The sequence below is a fragment of the Protopterus annectens genome, chromosome 1.part2 (assembly GCF_019279795.1).
Source record: "Protopterus annectens isolate FY-2018-M chromosome 1.part2, PAN1.0, whole genome shotgun sequence".
In the NCBI taxonomy this organism is placed as follows: Eukaryota; Metazoa; Chordata; order Ceratodontiformes; family Protopteridae; genus Protopterus; species Protopterus annectens.
The window spans coordinates 145,321,098-145,343,846 of NC_056727.1; positions in this window are offsets into that span (position 1 = coordinate 145,321,098).

The window sequence follows — 22,749 nt, forward strand, 5'->3', positions numbered from 1 at the left end:
ATCATGGTTTGTTGATCACCCCCCCCCCCCCACTCAGGATGACAGATATTGGATCCCCTTGTTGTGATACCAGAAACTAATCCAATTGTTGAAGTCAATCATTTTCTTTGCTGGAAACTCTGGCATTGTCATAGATGAAGGTAGTATGTTACTCACAGCTAGATTCATTCCCACCTGGGACACATGTTCATAGATCACCATTATGTAACTCTTCATATACTCCAGTGAGGTATGTCTTAGGTCATTTAGGCCCACATGGACTATGTCCATGTCATACTGGTACTTGTGGTTTAAAGACCAAAGTGCATGTGTGATCTGGCAGATGATCCTGGATCCAGACAGCCAGCTCACTGTGGTCTTCTACTGGTTTAGCCTGGTAAGGGGGACATCGTGTTTTACAACGGAATCCCCAATAACTAGAATGTTTGGCTGTGTAGTGTGTTGCCTTCTGGGCTTGGAAGCAGGGCTACTATGACTTTCAGAGTTATGTGTTGTGTGAAGTACTATCTTTTCTGAGTGTGCACGGGGCCACTGAGAGCTGATTGTAGGAGGTCTTGGAGGTTTGGGTTGATTACATGTTAGCAACTCTGCATATGTGGGTCTATGTGTTTGTTACCTAGTGTTATTAGTGAGCATTTTGGATGTAATGTTGACAACCTGGTTTGCATTTTTTGTCTGTGTATGTGAGAGCTTTGCCTCCAATGATATTGTGTATCTACATCTATTACATACTGTGTTTTTCTGTTCTAAAATGAAGTGGTTGTTAGTGAACATGACGCAGTTACTACATTGCATCAAGATGCCCATGTTCACCAGGCCAGAAACAGAGGAGCACCTATCCATTTTCCCAGATCCTTAGTAGATGGGACAGAGCAGGGAAGAGTCACTTAAAGGTTTAAGTGAGAGTGTTTAGTAGTATACTATAGGATAACTTGGAGTGGTGCTGCCCTCTGCACAAACCAGCAGCTCTTCGAGCAGCTATGAACTGTGGGGGACTATGGGGAGTGTTTCCTATAGAAGATTTTAAACTGGAGAGGTTTGCATATATACAAGGGACCAAAAACATTTTTCAGTGACGCACAAATACAAAGCTTTTATACCAGCAGAATTAAAAACGTTTACACAGTTAAGTCCCCAGACCAATCAGATAAACACACAGTAAGCCTCCCACAAGCAGTTCCCAACTTGTATGGGTTGAATCAGTCCTCTGCTCCCACCAGAGTGCAGAATAAAACCCTCTTAATGTAAAACAAATTGATTTTGAGCTCAAGTGCAGTAACAGGTGCTTTACAACAAAAGGCAAAATTTCTACAGTATCGGCAATCCCTGAAAATGAGTTCATAAACCCTGAGAAATGTTCCCAAGCACAGACAAATGTGTGCAAATGCAGGAAAATGTCTACAAATACAAGACTTTACAAAACTTAGAAATATTTTGGAAAAGTCCGGAGAACTTTGGTAAACTCAGAACAATGTTTGTAGTATCAGAGGATGTTAGTAAATATCAAGATACTGTTAAAATAACCTAAAAGTAGTACAGTAACAGATGACATTTCTTTAACAAATTCAGGCTGAAAACAGTGATCAATAAATGCAGCACAGAACTATTAAATAACACTGAGATAGTTACAGGAAGTGTAAAAAATACTTATATCAGCTTTGTAGGTCCACAGATGGCTTTAGATACAGGCCCTGTAGTAACAGCAGTCCAATCCAGGTACAGGGAAGCTCTGAATAAATGATGACAGTCCCACACAAATGTAAGGCTTTTATACCAGCAGGATGAAAGACCATTACATAGTTAGGCCCTCAGGCCAATTAGGTAAACAAACAATATGCCTTTCACCAGTAGTTCCACTCTTGGATGGGTTGAGTCAGCCCTCTGCTCCCAACAGAGTGCAGAATAAAATCCTGTTAAGGTAAAACAAACTGGTTTTGAACTCAAGTGCAGTATCAAATGTTTTACAACAAAACTCAGAACTTCTACAGTATCAGGAATCCTTGGAAATCAATAAATGCAGTACAGAACTATGAAATAGCACTGAGATAGTTAGAGCAAGTGCAAAAAATAAATACTTATATCAGCATTGTAAGTCTATAGATGGCTTTAGAGACAATACTTGTAGTCACAGGAGTTCAAGACAAGCACAGAAAATAAATGTGTCAGACCATAGAGTGGGGTCCGTAGCATTCAAGGATGTGGTATGGGACGCCTATGAAAGCTCAGGATAGTCATTTATTTATTTTTATTTATTTTATTTATCATTTGTTAACCAGGAAAGTCCGACTTGGAACGAAGCCAATTTTCAGCTGAGGCCCGGGGAGAAAGGCTCCAGATGCATGTCTTTGTAATGTGGGAGGAAACCGGAGCACCCGGAGAAAACCCACACGAACACAGGGAGGACATACAGACTCTACACAGAAGGCACCCCAGCCAAGAATCGAACCGGAGAACCTCTTGCTGTGAGGCGACAACGCTACCGCTGCACCACTGCGCCATCCATCATAATGTTTGACCGGTCTTAGGTGTGTTTATTTTTGATGTATTTTGATTCACCTCCACCTTTCATCCCTTCTTGCACAGTAGATGAGTGGGACATCTATGTGCTAACAATGGAGTCTTCTATGAATATATGTTGTGTAGTGGTTTGCCTTATGGTCTTAGAGGTTGAGATAGTGTGAAATGCGTTTGAATGTGTTGTGGTGGGTGTTTTAGGGTAAAGTGCTTTTGAGGTTGCTACATAAGGATTCTTATTGTAAGCGTAATGTTTGGGAGACTTTTGGGTTTAGGAAGTCCATAGGTTCATAGGTTCAAAGGATGATACTAGGCTATTGCCCTGGAGGCCCTTATAAGCCTAGGCAAGAATTTGGCCCATGTTCCCTCAATTTCAGCACTCGTTTCCCCCTCTTCAGCAGGGACACAGCTGGGATCCCAGGGGTGTATTTTCTGTTTCCCATCCAGTCATCCAGGTTTCTCTTAAAGAGGGCTATGTAGGTACTCTGCTTGACATGGAGAGGGAGTATACTCTACAGGCGGGGAGTCTTTGGGACACAAATCTACCCTGCTAACAAGTTCTATTAATGTCACAAACTAGGTTAAGGCCTTGCCTGTGGGTTGCACAAATGGAGTTGGACTTACGGATATGCAGCAACTCCATCAAGTATGGGTCTGAGATGGCCTTGTATGCCAGACACAAGTCACCTCTGAGCAGTCTGTATGAGACTGAGTAGAGAGACAGGGCTTTAAGCCTATCTGTATAGGATAGGTCTTTGAGACCCTGGATTTTCCTGGTCAGGAACCTCTGTTGTCTCTCCAGCTGTTGCATGTGCTTGGCAAGGTACATATCGAAGGGGGCATTGTACTTAATAATGGGTCTGATAAGGGAGGAGTACAGGTATGTTATGACTTCTTTGTTCCTGGATGAAATACCCTTAATTATGAGGTGGGCCATGTAGAAATCCTTCCATACAACGGAGGCAACGTGGCAGTTCAAAGTCAGGTTGCTATCAACCTGGGTTCCCAAGTCCCTCACGACTAAATGCATGCTTAATACATTGTTATTAATGTGATAATTAGTGGGGATGCCATTTTCCCCAAAGGGGATAATGATGCATTTCTTGGTATTCAGTTTGATTCCATGCTTCTGGCACCAGTCATTAATTTGGGTAAGGATGTTCACATCACTAGAGGAATTTAAGACAGTGCCCAGCTTGCAGTCATCTGCAAACCTGGTCAGCCAGAGACCACTGGTTTTGGCTTGCACTTCATAAAAGTATACCCCAAACAGTAGAGGCCCCAAGACTGATCCTTGGAGTACACCGTTCATTATGGGTCTACCACTAGAGGTGGTTTACCCTATTTTGACAGAGTGGGTTCTATGAGTGAGCCAGTTAGCTACTCATCTGGTAACATACAGGCTGATGCCTATCTGGGAGAGTTTATCTATTATGCCCCAGTGGGGAATAGTGTCAAAGGCTTTGGCTAGGTCAAGGTAGGTGGTGTGCACCGTCTTCCCCTTGTCCATGGCTTCGGTGACTGTTTCTGAAGAAGTCAACCAAGTTTAACAGGCATGATCTCCCTTTGACAAAACCAAACTGTGTTGTGTCAAGTGTTTGGAGGTTAATGTCCTTGTTTATAAGGTCCATGATAATGCATTCCATGGCCTTGCAGATCAGGCTAGTTAGGCTCATGGCCCTATAATTGCCTGGATTACTGGATGCTCCACCTTTGTGTAGAAGGATGACAGAGGCTGCCCTTCATTCAGCTCGGATAAAGCCGGTGCTCAGGCTTTGGTTGAATAGGGTGCCTAATGGAGTGGAGAGCTCATGCCTGAGTTCATGTAGGATACAGCTAGGAATGTTTTCTGGTCCCATGGAGACTATATTTTTTGTCTTTGAGAGGGCATTAAGGACCTGCTCCCTGGTGATGAGGGGAGGGGTGTAGGTTCTGGGGATTTCCTGGTTTACTGATCGGGGGATAAGGGGGTGAAGTTTTTACTGAACCTGTCTGCCAGCACGTTGGCTATATCTATGGTGTTTGTGTATGTGGTTTTATTGACCACGAATTCAGAGCAGACGTGGGTGTTATCTTTGAGATTGTGGACATATGTGAAGAAGGCCTTGTGATTGTCCTTAGTGGATGTGGCCAATTTGGACTCGAAGTTACCCTTACAGGATTTCACCAGTGAACTTATTTGCTTGTTCAGACAAAGGAGAGATTGCTTCCAGTTTGGCACTGGCTCGTGCTTGGTCCTGGACAGCAACATTTTCTTTTATTATAGTGTTTGTTTATTACTGCTGTCCATGAGACAGGTTTACTCTTCTTTGAGGAAGATGATTTGGTCCTGTCAGGTATTGCTGAGTCCATACAGCTATGTAGGTGCTAATATAGTTTTTTGGTGTAGGCTTGGACATTAGTGCTAGTTCCAACTGAAGGGACGGTGGCTGTGAAGTTGCTTATACTTGGTCTGAGGAGATTGCAGTCAGCTTTGGAAAAGTTTTTTTGTTTGATCCTGACAGGGGCGGGGCAGGTGAGATGGTGACTTCAAAAGTGATCACTTTATGGTCGGATCTTACCAAGGACGATGACACTGTAGGGGTGCTGCAGTGGCTACCCATGTTGGTTAGGTCCAGGATATTTTCACCTCTCGTAGGAGTGTCAGACAGCTGATCCAATGTATTGGCACTGTCAACATTCGAGGAATCTCTGGGCATTCATGTTTGGGCTAGAATAGGTCTTCCACTCTGTGATTGGGTAGTTAAAGTCACCAAGGATCAGAGTAGAGGATTAAATCTTGATGGATTCAAGTAAGTCCAGATTGGTGTAGTTGGCATCCAGAGTCATGGTTGGGGGGTCTGCAGCTAGCTATGATTTGAATAGGTGTTTTGTCAACAGTTAACTGCACTTGGTGTGTCTCCTGTGAATAGCCTGGAGGTGAGTATGTCTTTGATAAATATCGAAACTCCACCTCCTTTGGCTTTGTAGCCCTCTTTTTGGGGTCTGAAAATATGGTAGGATGAGTAACCTGGTAAGGGTGAGGTGCTCCCCACAGCTTTGAGCCAGGTTTCAGTGACTGCACAAATGTCAGCATCCTCCAGAGCAAGGAATGCTTGCAATGAGTGCAGTTTCATGTTAAGACTCCTAGCATTTAACAGCATGACCTTTACATTTCATTTAGAAGAACTTTTCATCTTTGCTCATGACTTTGCCTGAAAAGGCACTATGGGGGAGACAAGAGCCTTTGCCAGAAGCCTGAAGGCCAGGGGAGACAGATGAAGGCCATCACTAGCAAAATATTGTGGTCTGTCAGTCATGTCCTCCCAGGCTGTCAGGTACTGGATCCCCTTGGAATGACACCAGAAACTAAGCCAATTGTTAAAGTCAGTCATTTTCTGTTTGCATTGAGGCATCTTTCTGGGTGATGGTAGGATGCTGTTTAAAGCTAGGGACATACCTGCCTGGAACACATACTGATTGAGCTGAATCATGTCTCTCTTCATATAGTCCAGAGCAATACATCTCAAGTCATTCACACCAACATGGACTATGACAGAGTCATAACAGTGCCCGTTGTTAAGAGACTCGAGTGCGTGCATGATATGGTGGATTTTAGTACCTGACAAGCAACTTACTGTGACCTTCTGCTTGTCTAACCTGGTGAGGGGCACATCTGTGTGTCTCACAATAGAGTCTCCTATGACTAGTATATTGGGTTTGTGGCTGGGCCTTAGAGGCTGTGAGACACAGACATGTGTATTATGGGCCTTAGAGGCTGTGAGACACAGACTTGTGTACTATGTGTGATGCTTAGTGCTCTGGGTTGTGATGTGCTTGTGTGTTTTTGTTTCAAAGGTCTCTTTTGTTTAGGTATGCTTTTGTTGAGAACCCCCTCTGGTGTTAGAGGTGTGGTGTTTGTAGGGTTTGTGCAGACAACCTTCTCAGTGCCAGATGCACTGGCTTGTGACTGAGACAGCAAGGATTCTAGGTTCTTAATGTAATTGCATCTCTCACATATTGTGTTCCTAGGTGGTAGCAGTAGAGGGTTGTCTTTGTACATAAGGCAGTTGCTATACTGTCTCAGAATGCCTATATCAACCAGACTAGCAGGAAAAACCATAGGAAATTGTCCATCCATGGTTATCAGAATCTGTGGAAGACAGGTCAGGGATAGTAGACTAGGTACTATCTTAGAAGATTACCTATAGGTGTGAGTAAGGTTGGATAAAATCAGTACACTAGCTGCATTTGAGGGCCTCACTTACACAATAGTGCTGGTAAGGGGAAAAAATGCAACTTTTCTTTAAGAGTTTCAGCATATGTTCATCTATGTGTCTGGTTCATGCTGTATGTGGTAGGGGGAAGAATGGCTGTGTGTTTCTCACAACCTGCTTGGCATTGTAAATGCTTGTAAATGAGAGCTTTGTCTCCAGGGATATTGCGTACGTACATCTCTCACATATTGTGTCAGTATGTTTAAGAAATAAGTGGTTGTCAGTAAACATGAAACAATTTCTACATTGTCTCAGGATGCCTACATCCACCAAAAGTGTTGCAGAGACAGTTTGAAAGTGCATATCTGTGATTACAGATTCTTATTATGTGATCTACAACACGATCGTGTATGGGAGTGGTATACAACTGGCTAACTTGGGTAACAATAAGGACTAAGGCTAAACTCAATGGGTGATGTGTAAACTAGCTTCTCTTTGTGCAACTAAGTATTGAGGAAACTTCGGAGGTAGTTTTATTCAATATTTTCAATCCTAAGTATCTGAATCAATACATGGCTTTGCTAACCACTGCTGTGTGATGCCTAGACTCTCATAAATGCAAAGCTTTTATACAGGCTGAGAAGAACAGAAAACAAGCAAAATATCCCTCTGGCCAATCACAATAAGCACACTCTAAGGTTTGCTCAAAACTTTTTGCCACATAATTAGACCAGTTAAACTAACCATTCTAAATTTAAATCACTGAAACAGCATGGACGTGCAATAAATAATCAATGCAAACAGTAATGCAAGCTGAAAGTGCAGGAAATAATCAAGTTAGACAGTAATCCAAGCAGCAAACACTTAAAATAGGCAGGAATGCAGAATTCAGCCATTCAAATGCAGTGGCAATAACAAGAGTATTCTTAAATGATTAAAGGTGCAGTTTGCTTCTTCCTTCCAGAAGCAAAAGAGTAGCATTAGTCCCAGGCTGCTTCCCGAGAAATAGAATTAACCCAAACACTTAAGGGTTATGTACACTTGCTATTGTCTTGTCTTAGTTGGACACAATAAAAAGCTGTCACAAAGGCCCCAAAGAGGTTCTTAGCAAAACTTCAACCAGATCACTCAGTGAAGTCCCATACACATGGCCTTATCAGAGACGAGCATGAGCCATGACCCTCTGCTCCTTCTCTCACCAGGAGCAAAACAGTAGCATTCATCACAACCTGGCTCCTAAGTAGAAAACTTTCAGCCTTTCCAGTAACTGGTAAACTCTATGAATGCTAGGAAACAATGATCATCTGCTTATTCTCTCACCGGGAGAATAGCAGAAGCAGTAATCCCAAACGGATTACTAAAAAGCAATTTCTGTGGTCACCAGTGATTGGTAGTCTAGTCCCAGATGTTGCAGATTTTATAAGCAAGATGGAACAAAATTAATACTGTGAAATTTGCAGTGCATAATATGTAGATGGAATGGTATGAAACAGAAGATAACCCAAAGAATTTTAAAGTCTGATGGGAGGGCCTTAGCAGTTGATCTTCATGTGCCTAGTAGAATGAGTGGGTGACATGAGAGTGGGAAGAGTATCTAAAGTCAAATTTAGGGGCAGGCATCTGAAAAAACATCAAGTGTTAAAGCACAATAGGGATGCAGAGGGTGGGTAAGAAAAATCAGATGCAGTTACATAATAATAGAGTCACACAACATTTCAGCTAAACAATACTGTAGCTAAATACTTGCAGTTAAATAAGAAATCTTATTTTTAAGCTTCTCCCACTAATTGGCTAGATTAGAGCATTCTTTTCTAACTGACTGTAGCCAAGAACTTGTAAAATTCCATGGAGAAAAAATAAAATGAAACAAAATTAAAAATAAAACAAACTGCAATACAAGACCAAAAGTAAGAAAAACAAACAAATGAAAAAGAAACAAAGAAACAAATGTCCAGACCTTAAATGAATAAATCCAATCCAAATCAAATGCAGTCAGACAACAGCAGAGTCACGCGGCATTTCTGCTAAACAATAATGCAACTAAACAATTGCAGCAAAACAAGAAATCCAATTTCTCAGCTCCTCCCACAAATAAGCTAGGCTGAATTATCTTTTAACCAGTGGATGGAAAAGAAATTATTTTTAACCGATCCTAGCCAAGAACTTTCGCCAAGAAGAAAAACTTTTTTTGAGGTAAAGTAAAATTAAAAATAAAACAAATATAATAGTTATAATAATAAAAAGAAAAATAGTGCAAGCAAAGCAACCTTAAATTAATAAATGCAATCCAAAAGCAAATGCAGCTAGATGACAGCAGAGGCAAACAGCACTTCAGTTAAATAATGGTGAGACTGCCACTCCCTTAGAAGAGCAGTAGTCAGATGGACATCATATACATGGCTTTCATAATGTAATATGAAGGAGAAAGTCCTAACTAGGTGAAGCAAGCACAACATCATGGACATCTCCACCTGTAGTACCTGCTCTCTCAAGCCCTGCCAGCTACTGAATGATTGGCAGATTGCCTGAAACCAGTAAACACTAATGCAACACTGGTATTTTGGGTTTCTTTCTTCAAGTGTAACAAAATTATTACTTTGTCAATGTTGAGACTTTTCCACAACACTTATTAGAGAGGAGTTTATGTCATGAAGCTGAAAGTGTCATTTTATAATTCTGCCTAAATAAGTAAGTTGACACTCACTGTGTATTAGCTTCCAAACAAATGTTGCAATGACATTAGCTCATAAGATAGGGATCTATAGATGTTACAATAAAATTATATGTTCAGAATGTTAAGAAATTAATAAGCATGTGGTCATTTATTAAAATTGTAATACAAACTGTTAGAACATGTTATAATTTGTCAGTAATCAGCCAGAGGCAAAAAGTGATAAAGATATCTTGCTCAGAAAGAAATAGCAGAGCATTAGTTTGCTAATTGCAAGAAAGAGAATGGAGGGTATCAGCCTGTGGTAGTGGGATAACTTGTTTATGGAATCTATAATGATTTTACCTGCATAATGTGTTAGTATGGACTGTAGCAGGTCTGAGGAAAGATTGTTGAACAGAGAGAGAATACAGATGAACAGAGAGAAGTGAAAGTAGTTACAGAACCTTGAGGTGCATTTTTGGGAAGAATCTTCTTCTGCTGGCTTTTCCCGGTTAGGGGTCGCCACGGCAGATCATCTGTCTGCTCATGATTGGCAGTGGAGTTTTACGGTGTCGAGTTGCAGCCCGGCGGCCAGCCTTCCACAGAAGGCACACACTCACACCTAGGGCCAATTTAGTGTCGAGTCCACCTACTACATGTCTTTGGGATGTGGGGGGAAACCGGAGCACCCAGAGGTAACCTACATGACCATAGGGAGGACATGCAGACTCCACACAGAAGGCACCCCAGCCGAGAATCGAACAGGAGGACCTCTGGCTGTAAGGCAGCAATGCTAACAGCTGCACCACCGCAGCCGCCCAATTTTTGGGAAGAATACTGGTCTATATTATGATTTCAAAAGCTCAGGTCAGTGAATACCTGTTTGTTGACCAATAAACAGCGAAATGTCTCGGCCACTCTAGCAAATTTATTCCTAGGGGGGAAAATTATTTGGCCATTGTCATGGATTTGCTCTTAAATTTGTTGTTTTGGCTGTTCATGGAAATGACATTTCACTGTATATTGGTTGATGAACAGGTGTTCACTGACCTGAACTTTCAATGTTGTAATATAGACCCAAGAATACCTGAGGGGGAGAAGGAATAGCTTCTATTACCTGAAGTCTACATTGCAGTTTTACTGGCAGTCCTTAAGATGGCTACCAAAATGTCTGTGCTTACAAATATAAGTGCAGTTATTCCTATAGTAAAACAACTAGAACATGCCATACTCAGGAAACCAGATTCTCATTTTTAATGTTTGCCTCACTGCAGCATCCAGAGTATTTTGAATAATAAAGGAAAGTGAGATGACTGTTAAATCTATTCTGTACCTGTTGGTTTAACTGTAGCCTAAACTTCACATGGGATAATGACTGGCTTAATGTATGGTTTAGCAGGACACTAATGGTGAATATAACTGTGCATGATAGCTACCTAAAGACAAAGGAAAGTGCTACTTGAACATGGATGCAAGTCAACACAAAAACAGCTTAGATTAGCAAGGCTCAAAATATTTAAACATAATGTACACTGGAAATGATAGGAAACCTTTATAAAAAATAGAGAGCACAGCAGCATTTCCATAGCATCACAAACTCCAGCAGAGACAGTCATTTGGAACAAATTGGGTGGAAGAAAAATTAAGAATCATCAAGCTTGCAGACTAGACACTGTCTGATACTTGTTGCAGTTGATGGATAAAGTTCTAATTATGACCAGATGACCAAAGTTTAATTAGAACAGGAATAGTGAGGCATTGCCTACTTGAATCTTCCTGCATTGAGGATGTGGGAACTGGTTATGGGCAAACAGTCAGTTTTATAAACACTAATAGTGATACCATTGCTGTGAAACAGAGCTGATGCTGCAGCAAGTGGGCAAGCAAAAGAACACATCTTAGCCTAGAGGGCGATTCCCTCTCAAAACCACTGCCCCCCCCAGAGTTTTGAAAGAAGGTTTCTGCAGACTTTTTACTTGCATTTAAAGAGTGGAATTCTAATGTGCAATGTGAATAATTTAATGTCGTTTTATTGATGACATTTTATTTGAAGAAGATATCAGCGATTTTTCTTGTAATTCTATGATGAGTTACATCAAAATTATTTTAATTGCAGTTTTACTGCTTTGCTTGATGATAAAACTAGTGATTGCTTAGATGCGTTTCTTTCTTCATTTGCATCTAAACAAGCAAATTATGTAGCAAATCCATTGCAATACAAAGGAATTGTAAATGATAGAGACTTATTTAAAAAAAGGATTCTATGTGGATGGAAAAATAAGAAAACTCAAAGTATTATGACAAAAGGAATAAAGGGGGTTTAACTTGGGATAAACCTAACTTGAATTCTTATATGATAGTCAATATCATCCAGGTGGATGGGAAACAAAAGATTAAGATTAAGAATAGATGGTTAAATGTTTGTATGTGATGTCAGGAGAAGATTATGAGATCTGATTTGATAAAATAACTGAAAGTAATTAAAGCTTCTCTTTTTTTCAAGTATATGGAATAATTCCTTTAATTGAAGGAACCGGATTCTGCTGTTCTGTCCTTTATTTAGAATGGCTGTGGTCTATGAGTTAGTCAGAGGTAAAGAAGAGCAGTTGCTCTGAGTGAACCTCATTTAGTATTCAGAATAGTTCAATACAACAAGTCATCGAGTGGGTAGTAGAAGTGAGACAAAATTGGCTGACTCTTATCATGATGACTATACATAGCAATGTTCTCCCAGTAGGATGTATTGCAATATTTGAAAGTAGTTGCTTTGGTTATGTGGAATCCTATGCTAAATCATTTTCTCAGGTATTTATAATAAAATATTTGGCAATATATATATATATAAGTATTGTAGGAAATGTTTCAAGCTCTGGAGTACCACTTAGAACACATGTGTATTGATAGTACATTTTACAATGTTTTTACTTTTGTGAAAAAAAAATGATTCTGTAAGAGGGGCTATGCCGAATCATAAGTAAATTCCTAGCAGAAAATTCTAGTAGAGTAGGAAAGAGTGTTAGAGAACAGGCTTGCCTTAGCTCAGAATTCATATATTTCTTCTATATTTCTTAGCAACATATATATTTTTTTCATATATGATGAATGTCAGCAAATTATATCGTATGCTAGTATGTATTGTTATGTAAAAGCACAGATACTGTGTGATGAAAATTTAAGGCAATTTCCCTATGGATACAACAGGCATGCCACCAAACAGTCAATTTAAATTATAATAAAAAAATTGGTGTCAGGTTTACTTCCCGGGTAACATTGTCAGGAATTTCTAGATGAATTGCATGGTATGCAAAGCTTCACAAGGTGCCTTCTGCAATACATAAACTAGCTACTCAGCTGCATTGAGTTTTAGTGTCATATGGAAATGTGGTGTGAAAGGCACAGGCTATTCTAATGAGAACTATGAGCAATCCTGTGCACTACTCGGTTATGAAAGTTAGCTGATGTGGAAGCCATAAAGTGTATAGCACACCAGATGTCCTCAACAACAGTACAGAAAACTGGTTAAATGCATTATGCTATTTAGTGGTATGCACTTACTCATTTCAGTGGGAGGGAATCTGCATGGGGAAGGGGAACAGCTTCACCTTGCACAAGTGACAGGGGAATATTTACTAACTGCACATTTGACTTAGGAAAAATAAATGGATTTTAAAATACTACAAGTTGTAAAATAAAGGTTCAAATGTTGACATATATTGGTCAGCATTATTGTTTCTTTATGTAAAATGGTCTGCAGTTTTGTATTTCCATATATTTAAGTGACTGTTAGAGTACTTTTGCACTTGCATAAAAGTGATTAAATGTGTCACAATTTATAATGATTGACAGATGTTTTCATTGATATTTCATGATATGGACATGACACAAATAGCATAGCTATGGATATGTTGGGCCAGATTCCGTAAAGTTTGTGGAATACCGTGAATTACGACAATATTAGCACTAAAGTTGCTGATAGCAATATAATAAGTAAATGTGCCACAGTGAATATCTCAGAGCACAAAAGAGTATCTCAGTAATATTGATACACTGAACATTACCTGCAAATAATCATTAAGTAAGAAAAACTGCTGTCAAAGCATGATGTACATAAACAAAGTTATGGAAAGAATCTCACAATTCAAGCATCCTGACAGTCTTAAATGCATATCTATAAAACAATCTTTGCAGTAAGTTTAAGAATAAGTACTGAATATCACCTTAACTGAGTTAGTATAAAATATGCTAACTCTGACAGATGCTAATGGAATCCATACATTTTCTAATAAAGAAATTAATAAAGCTGAGGGGCAATCACATTCACATCACCACAGCTGACAAATGGCTGATAAATACACAAGTTGATGTACACAACCCAAACAAGAGTGTAATGGAATGCATATGTGTCATACTCATATGCCATGTCCAAGATAACACACAGTTGCAGGCATATATGTATAATTGTCAGTGGCCTAAATGGAACACACTTGAAAGCAATGTCAATACACATACTCACACCAAAGACATGTAAGAATAATTTCAAAAATCCAACACTACAGCTTAAAAAATATATCAGATTGTGCACATGGATTTCAACATTGTACAATGTTTAACATACAAGTATCACAAGGACAAGAATGTATTACAAGCAGTAGCCAGTGACTTGTGTGCAGATGTCCTTCACCCATAAAATGGCATTATATTTGGCACATGTTGATAATGGCCAAAAACTGCAACAAAGGCAAACACATCTGCAAAATACAATACGCAAATATGGAGGTGGAAGTATGGCGGACAGCATGGGCCCACATCAGAGAAAAGCAGGGAAACAATGTTAGTTTGCATATTGCAAATGCATGTATACGGCACACAGTATGCTGCTGAAGCTAACCGAAAATGCATTCTAGCAAATTGCAAATGTATGTCACGTGGGCAGACTGACTGGTGATGTTCATAGGTTCATAGGTAGGTACTAGGCTATTGGTCCTAGGGACTATATAAGCCTAGCCAAAGGTACCCTGGCTTTCGCCACCCAAGAAAATTATTTTCCTGTGCCACTGTCGAGCAGAGCCACAGAAGTGATCCCCGGGGTGAATTTCCTATCTCCCATCCAATCATCAAGATTTTTCTTGAACAGTGCTAATGAGGAGCTTTGTTTGATATAGATAGGTAGTTTGTTCCAGAGTATGGGAAGTCTCTGGGGCAGGACTGTATCCCTCCAGCATGTTCTGTTTATTGTGGTGACGAGGTTTAGGTCCCTAGAGCATGTAGCTGTTGACAGAAATGGGCATGTATACATCACATATACACAGTAATGTGCAATCATATAACATCAACAGGCATAGGTAAGCAAGATAATTTAAATCACGTACACATATCCAATGTTGAGTACACAACTGCAGGTGTATGTCATGCATCCTGCTCATCACTGAGCTCCTGTGTGCATCATTGCAGCACATCAATGATAAGTCAGTGAATGCTTACATGTAAAAGGTACAATTGTGTGTCAGTATGGATCTGACTATGTTCACAGACATGTACCATCATCATTTATTGTGTACAACTATAGGCATACGGTGTGATCCTATGTGAAAAAGCAATTGATGTGAATATGTAATATACAGGAAACACTGCATAATATACTGTTACAGAATAAATTAAACTTACTGCAGTGCATACAATAATGCTACACAGGTGTGTGATGCAGTCAGAACAGGAGGACTGCACATAGATATGACGTACCTTTATATGACTTTGCATGGCATCAGCATTACCAACACATGGCACACAATGCCACAACATGCCAGCATGATAGCATGCCAGCTGTTATCTAAGCAAAATGGGAAATGACATATCCTTCTGTTGCACATACATGATATGGCAATACAGTGATACGAACCATACCCCAGTGGTAGTGCTGGACTATGGACAACATCTGTTGTCTGTCAGTTTCTCTCAGTAAAATACATGTTTACAAAGTAGTTGCTGCAGCACTAGCTGAAGGCTAACTGCCATAATGCATGGATGGCTGAATGTATGATGAAACTGTAATGTTTGTGTCATACAGACAATAAAACATAATTAAATGTCACATGAAATTAACACATAAGTTTGGCAGTTATGGGGTATGCATGCTCTACTGTGCATATACAGTCCAATCAATTATATCTCAATCAGCATGTTGGCAGCATAACACAACTGGCGCACACAGGCAATACTTACAGACTGGAGGGACCAGGTTGATGGGGCTGAGCCTCATGAATGACATCAAGGTCTATCTCCCTGAACGAGTTGCTCGTAGCCCCTGCCATATCCTGGAAGAATGTCCCCATCAGATTCCTCATCTGTATTTAAAACACATCGGTCACAACTCCAGGATATCGTACTGATAATTGTCTCTGCTCTGGTCCTGGTATTGTCTCCTCTGTGGTACAGCAGGCATGATGGCACATGTAGATATTGGTCCAGCTTCCTCCTCCTCCTCATCATCATCATCAATGTCATCATCAGAGAATACTGGCAGTGGTCTGGCAGGTGCTCATCATCTCTGCCTGATAGGTGATCATCTGAGGGTCCCTCGATCATCCACGGGTTCCATGCTCGGTCAAGATTAAAACGACAAATGGAAAGCAAATGTCTATCATGCTTTACACTGCCATGAAGATCAGAGCTGTCCTTAAAAGGAAACTGATCTAACATACTTAATCAACATCCCATCCACTTATGAGTTCTGCAAATATAAACATGACACAGAAGATGTAGTAGCATCCATCCAAGTTATTATTTAAAACACAGTTTAGTTTAAAATGTTGCAAATATTAGCAAGCAGCAGAAGTACAGTCAACACAATTGCTGCTACTGAATGGCTTCTAATGCACACAACACCTTCCATATGTCACTGTTTCTATAGTTGTGGATGTGTCCAATAACAGAACGTGTCAGGAAGAATGTACCCATCACCAATATGAACAGCTCAATCAAGGCTGTAAAATGGCATGCATAACATGGCTTACCAGTGGGAGTCATGGCATCACCTGGACATTTTAATATTGGCCAGTATGAAGCATGGCAAGCATATGCAAAACAAGGGCATGTAACACATCCTGGCATTTGAATGGAATCATAAACAACACTGTCTCATGCCACATTAACATAACTGAAATTTTGCAAAATAAAAGCTTGTAAACATCAAGATGTTATTATTTGGACCTGCTCATTTTATTAATTTTGTCTGTGTAAGAAATGATAGGACTGTAGAATATCAGAATGAACTGGAAACAACTGACAGAGCCTGGAATAAATCCCTTTATCTGTTAATTACCCAGAACTATTTGGAACAAGTGCCAGTCTCTTGTTTATGTGCCAAGTCTTCTTTAACTTTCAGAATGAAGTCTGCATACACTGCAGTTTGGTTAAGAATGCTTTATTATGTACAGTGGACGTAGATGTCAACAATATCTGAATCAAATCTTAGTGTCCATACCTTCGGCACTCATTATACTGTCCTTATGTTCTTAGAATGTACTGTCCAATAGCAGACAATTAAAAACACCTTCATTCCTCAGACAGAGGGAGATTGGATCAATGCCATGTATCACACAGCTTTTGTTAACAGAGGCATAAAAAGTGCTGTACATCATGGGCACAGTAAGGTATGTGGCAAGACTACATTCAAATATATTCCTTTTCAAAGTGCACATCACAAAGCAAATGCATACATAGCTGTATCTCCCTGCTTTGTATTTCAAATTACCTCTCACCATCTTACTCCCTCAAAAGATAAGGATGAGGTGGTTTATGAAATGAATTTAACAGTGAATTACAAAACAACTTTTGATAGCACTTTTGAAAATAATGCCATATTGCACAAAACTCTGCCTGACATATAATAGTCTGTAGCAAGCAGTTGTCTAGAGGAGAAGATCTGAGTACATCTGAAATAAACCAAGATAACAATTTAATGATATGTTTCCCCTATGTGGAGTTGAAACCACAACATGCCAATATATAATGATGATGGATGGTTACCTTATAGGGCAAGCTAGCAACACATGCATCTTCTTAACAAGCAGGTACTGCTTGTGTAAAATTCATATTCCAGTAGATAACAGATGAATACAGAAAACTCTGACAGTTATTGGTCATTGCAATGTAACAAAATAACAGATATCAACAGCTAACAGAAAACATATGTGCAATCAGTCTTGACAGTCATTCCTCTTTGTATAAACAAACAGGACTGTTCTTTATTAAGAGAAATTAAATAAATAAGTTATTTATGTGTTACTATTCAGACATATACTGCTAGAGTAGGTGATACTGTCATTCAGTAATGGATAACTAAGAAATGCATAGTCATCAGTGGCCTAGGTGCTATAGGTGTCAGTGATGAGTACAGTGGATGTGTGAAATGATGTTGTTATATGTTTGAAAACAGATGTACATCTACAAAATTCTGATTTATGCATTACTAAATAAATTAGCCACATGAGAAGTGAACCTATACTGATATGGAGAGTAATCACCCTGTGTTCTCAAATAGCTAGATGAACTAATTGTCAGAACAGCTAATTAATATCTATAAAACCCATCTATCTTATATCTTTGGGACACTAATATATCTTTAAATTCTGATGGATTGCTCAGGTATTCGTAGAATAGTAACATTTACTGCTGGGATCCAAGGGCTATCTCCGCACCTTAGTGACCCTCCAGTGAAGTTCCTTTGCATCACTCCATTGTAGGTCATCATAGCAGTGGTGAGCCTGCACTTCAGTCCAGTAGATCTCCATACTTCGATGATGCTCCATCACAATCTTGTTCCAGACGAAGATCATTGCAAAGTTCCACTTCAGGATAGACAGTCAGCATCTGTGTGGTCTCCTCCTCAGTCCAATTGGGTGCATGAACATGTTGCAACCTCCTGGAAGTGTCCATCTTGATACCCCAATGGAAATATATTTGAAATGGAAAAGTTGAAAAATGCTCACTGAGGTCCCACCCAGTTCACAGGTAACAATAGTATGATAAGTAAATGAATCAAAATCTGCATATTTAAATGTGTTGCTTATGTCATGTTATCAGATCATTGGAAGATAACTGGTGAGTGCCACACATGGTACCATTTATTAATACCTATTGAGTACTTCCACGGGACACTTGACCATTATGCCAATGGAGGTGTGCAAATGTAATTCCACAATCTGAAATTTTAATGAACCTCATTAATTATGTATGGTGTAATTCATACTTAAAGATAAGTGCACCTTAGGTCCTTTCACTTTCAGTGATACCTGAGTCATAGGTAACTGAGAAGGTAAATTACCACCTGCTAGCATTTCTGTCTTGGGAAATATTACCTATGTTAACATTAATCATTCTCAATTGTACCTATTTAGAGTTATTTTTATTGAAATTGTGTGCTTTAAGAAAGATAATTGCTTGTAACTTCATTCAGTTCTGTCTGAATTAACTTTATGCATCCAGGTGTTGCCAACTGCATTAATGAAATGCATTAATTTCTCATATGCAGTTGTATGGACAGATTTACATAGCCAAAGTAAACAGTACATAAAGACATATTTATGTATCATCCATATGTCTTAAGGGTAACTCCATACAATCTGTAGTATACATAAGGAAACCTGTGGATTCTGACTTTATCCATATGTATTATGTCTTTCTGCTGTTATGGATATTTATTCATTGATGTTTTTTTAACACAAGTCTTATAACTACTGCCTCAATATAAAAATGATCCATACTGTCAGTGGCCAGCTTATGGATACTAAGGTTTTCCGATGCTGCCATAAGTTGTTCAAATGTCAGTTTGTAGTATTTGAATGTAAAATGTTTGCAGACTTAGTGGCATGATGGCATGATAGTGTTGTCTTTGGACTTTCAAGCAACAGATATGTAGTGTAAGGGGAATTAATTCTGCATACAGCCTCTACAGATATCAGTAGGTATTTTTATAACTGTAGATTGTAGTACTATTAGATATTACACTATACTACTACTATAGTATATTTTACAGCTATTATGTATGCAGGTATTGGTGTTATTTTTTTATGTCATTTTACTATTTATAACAGTCAGTGTTTCATAGACTTATGCATTTCAGAAGAATGCATACTGTTCATGGTGACATACCATGCAATCATCTGCATAACTAATCCCCCACAGGAGTATGATTATGTGCATATCACTGTCTTTCAGATGGCAAACAGACCTAGAGGCAACAATTTCTCCCCACAGGAAAATGACATCATACTAGATGCTCTGTGACAACATACACGCTCCAGGGATCTAAACCGTGTTATCACAATGAACAAAACGTGCTGGAGGGATAGGTTCCTGACCCACAGACTCCCCAGACTCTGGAATAGACTGCCCATACATGTCAAGCAGAGCTCCTCTTTGGCCATCTTCAAAAGGAACCTTGACGATTGGATGGGAGATAGGAACTTCACCCTGGGGATCACGTCAGTCACCCTGCCAGACAGGGGTCCAGGGAAGTAAATATTGTGGGAAGAAATAGCCAGGGAATTGTTATGGCTAGGCTTGTGTAGGCACTAGGGCTGATAGCCTAGTACCAACCTATGAACCTACGTACAGAGACTCCTTGGGTGGGCAGAGAATAAAGCATGGTGGAATGAAGTGTGGGCCAACATCATTAACACAATTAATGTGGTTGGAAGTCACAATAGATCCCATGAGGCTTGTCAGTGCCCCTGCTCTGACATAATCCTCTATGTATTCAACAAGTTAAGACAGTATGAGAGATTGAGTGATGCCACCAGTGGTGGACCACCATTGACCCCATCCTGATGAGATCACAATATTTCTTGTCTCCTTGCATATGGTGAGAGGGGAGTGATACATCCCTGGGGGTGGTATAGAAACTAGAGTTCCAGGCTGTGCATGTATTTATTACTTTGCATGACATGGATGAGTACAGAGTAAATTATTGCATATTTCTGTAGCATGCATATTCATGTATTATCATTTTTGATTTACAGCAGCAAAATTGAACCATGTACACAATTTCACACAGGGTGATGATGATGAATGTAAGTGTAATAACATATTCATAACAACTGCAGTATAGACACAACAGTGCAACCAACATGAGTAATGCTGTCTGCATTAATAATCACAGGTCCATCTAATTCTGCACAATACCAAAAAATGTCAGGCGAGTGTCTCCATACAGTGTTACTGTGAACACTGCCTGTTATTGCCTCAGCCTCATGTCATGGCACTGTTGTTTACTGTCATATTGATATTTCCCTAACATTGTACATTCAGGTACATCCAGTTGGAGCCCAAGCCATGCAGGTGCAGGTGCAAGTACAGACAGACCTGGCGTGTTACCACAACAGGCCCATAGTTTGCAGCAATGTGTAGCAGGCTTGTGATACGAGGAATTAATGTCAGGGTTTCTTGACACAGGGACATCTGGCCAATAGGCGCAATGTCTGGCACATGAGTATTTGCAGCCCCTGTTACTGGGTTTGTACGACATGCTGTCAGTATTCTGTTGCTTACATGTATGACTGAGTTGTCTTTCCCTTTACTTTCACACTGCAGAATCTGCAGCACAACACATCAGCTCACAACAGTGACAGTCTGTGAGTGGTATGCTATTGCCTATCTTTAAAAACAGAAAAACTAGTAGTCTTAAAACTTAATTGATGAGCTCAGTTATAATAATTTCTCAAAATCATGAAACCCAGGTAGTGTTCCAAAGCAACCAGCCTTTATTCATCACAGACAATCGATCCTCAGTAACAAAAAATCAGAAATACTTTACAATGTTAAACATATCAGCTTTATATTTTTGAAGTGTATAAAAGGTGATATGTTGATATGTTTAACATTTAAAATATTTCAGATTTTTTCATTACTGAGGATCACTTGTCTGTGCTGAATAAAGACTTGTTGCTTTGGAACACCACCTGTGTTTCATTATGTTTGGAAATTATTGTGACTGAGCTCATCAACAAAGTTTTAAGACTACTAGTTTTTGTGTTTTTTATTTTTTCCTCAACACTCGTGTTGGTGAGGTTGGAACTTGATAGATTCTTGTGCTTGCTCATTTTTCTTTCAATTACCTGTCTTTCATACATGTCATTGCTGTTACTCCTGTTGTTGTTCTGTAATAATAGTGTGTCCTTCTACCCGTTTATAGGACAGACTGCATCATTATCATCATCATCAAGTGCACAAATAAGTGGTATGTCTATGTAAAACCTACAGTATGTTTTAATGCTGTTCTAATGGTTCGTGCTGGCAATGATGTGATTAATACTGCTGACACTATTCCATACACTAGATGAAGTACGCACCTCCTCTGTAGCACCATCTTCCCAGAAGGAATTATCAGGTGTGTGTTATTTTTATATGCATCACATAAGTCATGTATGCTTACTGTGTAACCTAATTGTCAACTCCCTGTTATGTAGATTCCATGACCCACACACAGACAAGACCTAATGGTAAGTCAGTGTTATCTGTAGCATCACAGTGACATATATATATATATATATATATATATATATATATATGGGTTCCATACACTAGATTGAATTTTCACTAATTCGAAATAGTGCATGGAATGCTCACTGCAGCGGAAGTGCACTTAATCGAAAGTGCACTTACGCGAAGTTCAGTACAATGAACGGGTGTTGTACCGAACTTCCGTGCAGTACTCACAGACCTTAGGGTTAGAGCACGGGTCATAGTAAGGGGATAGCCCTATGGGCTATCTCCTTACCATGACCTGTGCCCTAACCCTAAGGTCCGTGATGACTGGAGCGCAGTGAAGGACATAGCAATGTCCTCCACTATGGTGTGATAGTCACGGACCTTAGGGTTAGGGCATGGGTTAGGGTAAGGGGATAGCTTTACTAACTATCCCTTTACCTGTGCCCTAACCCTAAGGTCCATGACTATCACACCATAGTGGAGGACATAGCTTGTTTTTTATGTCTTCCACTGTGCTGTGGTGTTTTCGGTGAAGTGCACTTACGCAAAATTCACTTTCGTTAAAGTGAACATTCGCAGAAGTGAGGCTTCCTATTACAAGTTCAAAGTAGTGAACATTCGTTCTTGTAATAGGAATCCATATATATATATATATATATATATATATATATATATATATATATATCAGTAATGATATCTAGCATGACATGTAAGCACTTTGTCCTGATCTGTGTCATCTCTCTTCTTTTAGCACATCAACTACCTTTATCCTCTATTAGCCCATCCAGTGATCACCATGTAGGATGGAATTTGTCTCAGTATGGTAGCATGGACCCTGGCACACAAGAGAGTGACATGGTAATACAGTCCAGACAAGATGGTATCCATCATGTGGATGTG